Genomic DNA, 2,105 nt, shown 5'->3' with positions numbered 1-2,105 from the left:
AGATGACAGTCGTGAAGCTTTTAAAGGTTTATTAAATGAAAATGGACTCCCCGCTGTCGTGTTGTGCGATAACTCCCATTAAGTTGTGTATATTTGGAGGCAATCACTTTACAGCTGCTCTCATTCACCCATTAAGCTTATGGATGTGCTGTATGGTATATGTGAAGTGACGGATTGTGCTTGTTAGTGTAAATCCTATCATGCATCAGGAAGCTTCACACACCCGCCCACCGACTCACCTCGTGTGTTTTTCAGAATCTGAATGTGAGCAGATGGATTCTGGGAGTGCAGCGTGTCTGCAAGCGTGTAGGAGGAAATCCTCTTTTTTTACCGCTGTGATATCGTGTTTGTGTTTGTGTATGTAGGTGTGACTTTTACAAACGGCGTTATGAATACATGAAGACTTAAAGACGGCACGTTGGAGTGAGCGCAGGGTGAAGAAGGTACGGCGGTGTTTATCAATGCGTGCACGCTCGGGGGAGGAGCGGTAACAATACAATGTCTCCGAACATTTGTGGGAGGAAATCACATTCAGGACGTATTTATAGAAGCAAGAAGCTCTGTTGGAAAAAAAACACATTAAAGCCAAGTCACACCTGCCTGTCTGCGATGATCAGAGCGAGGATGCTTTCTGATGTCGTCCCAAAGAGTCGATGCGAGTAAGGTACAGTCATTAATTAATTATTCAACAGAATAATGTTTTGATCATAAATATACAGAGAATAGTGTAGTGTTACATCTTCCAACAAACTTATGCATTCTAATCTATCTAAAACAGGAGCGGGTTTGGGGTTTGCAGAAGCCACCGTGTTCCTCCACCATATTTGGATACAGTGGCCAGGAAAGTGGCCACATACACCAAATACGCCAAAGGTGGCGTGGAAGACAAGTCATAGGCATCGGTGTGCCATGGAGGGACATTTAAATTTGTACGTGCGCCTGCAGACAGGAGATATGAAGGAGCATACTGATATTTTAGCATCTGAGAAAGGGTCCCGTTCACCAAAGAAGTGCAAAGGAAAGAGACAGCGACAGCAGCTTCTTGACAAAATGTCATCCTCTTCCTCCTCACCTCAAGCCTCATCTCCTGAACTGAAGTCAGGACTCTAACCCGAGCCTCCTATTTCTGGACTGCTGACAACAACAACTCATGCTAGCTAATGTTAGCCTCAAGTGTCCTAAAAATGACAGTTTGATCACATTCTTACATCGAATGGGAGTTTAGTAGGTGACTGTCCAACTGGCTTTGAACATCCACTTCAAAGGCAGTTTTACTTACAGTAGCTAACAACAACTAACAGGAGCTAACACAGGCTAACAGGAGCTAACAGGGGCTAACAGGAGCTAACAGGGGCTAACACAGGCTAACAGGAGATAACAGAGGCTAACAGGGGCTAACACAGGCTAACAGGAGCTAACAGAGGCTAACAGGGGTTAACAGGAGCTAACATAGGCTAACAGGGGCTAACACAGGCTAACAGGAGCTTAGCAATATCCTCAACAACTCAGCTCTGTATCACTGTCGTCGGTCAGAGGTGAGCTTCACTGACTCATCCACTTGTTTTAGTAGCACTTTTCCTGCGTCTTAGACAGCTGAGGTAAACAGTGGGCTGAAAGCTGACACAGTAGATGAAAACTCTGCACATCTCCAGAAACACAGATATCAGTGACGAATTTTACATGTATATGATTGTATGAATAAAATGTTATCTCAAGTCTCTTGGGTTTCAAAACTATCCAGATGTTTGAGCAGAAACTATCTTTAGCTGAAGTATAAACTTCTTCATGAAGTCACGAATCCCCTGTGTGTCACCAGCAGATGTGAGTGGGCCAAACAATGATTAAAAAATACCCACTGTTGCTATAGATATGCTGAGAGAACCTCATAAGAACTACACTTCACATAGTTGTACTCAGTATCCTTGCATTCCTCTATGCATTTAAATGAAATACACATCCATACATATATTATGTTTGTTCATTAGATGGCCTTGACTAGAGCAGCTTTGTATGAGTCACACCTCTGTGTGGCATCATCGTCAGAGCAGATGAAAACAACCACAGCAGGTTTGCTTTGCTGTGAAGACCTGCAGAGCATCAATAAA

At 43.5% G+C, this 2,105-nt stretch overlaps 1 long non-coding RNA gene across 1 annotated transcript; it reads left to right on the top strand.

Annotated features, from left to right (window-relative positions):
* Positions 1 to 235: 235 nt before the first annotated feature.
* Positions 236 to 1,718, top strand: LOC146387815 (uncharacterized). Its single transcript, XR_014800324.1, has 2 exons — positions 236 to 664; positions 779 to 1,718. It is a non-coding gene; the product is annotated as an uncharacterized LOC146387815 (long non-coding RNA).
* Positions 1,719 to 2,105: the final 387 nt, after the last annotated feature.

Source organism: Perissodus microlepis, chromosome 5, assembly GCF_051167445.1.
Source record: "Perissodus microlepis isolate ML-2025 ecotype Zambia chromosome 5, ASM5116744v1, whole genome shotgun sequence".
Taxonomy (NCBI): Eukaryota; Metazoa; Chordata; class Actinopteri; order Cichliformes; family Cichlidae; genus Perissodus; species Perissodus microlepis.
Note: the sequence above shows the minus strand (reverse complement) of the source record. Positions and strands in the feature narration are given on the sequence as shown.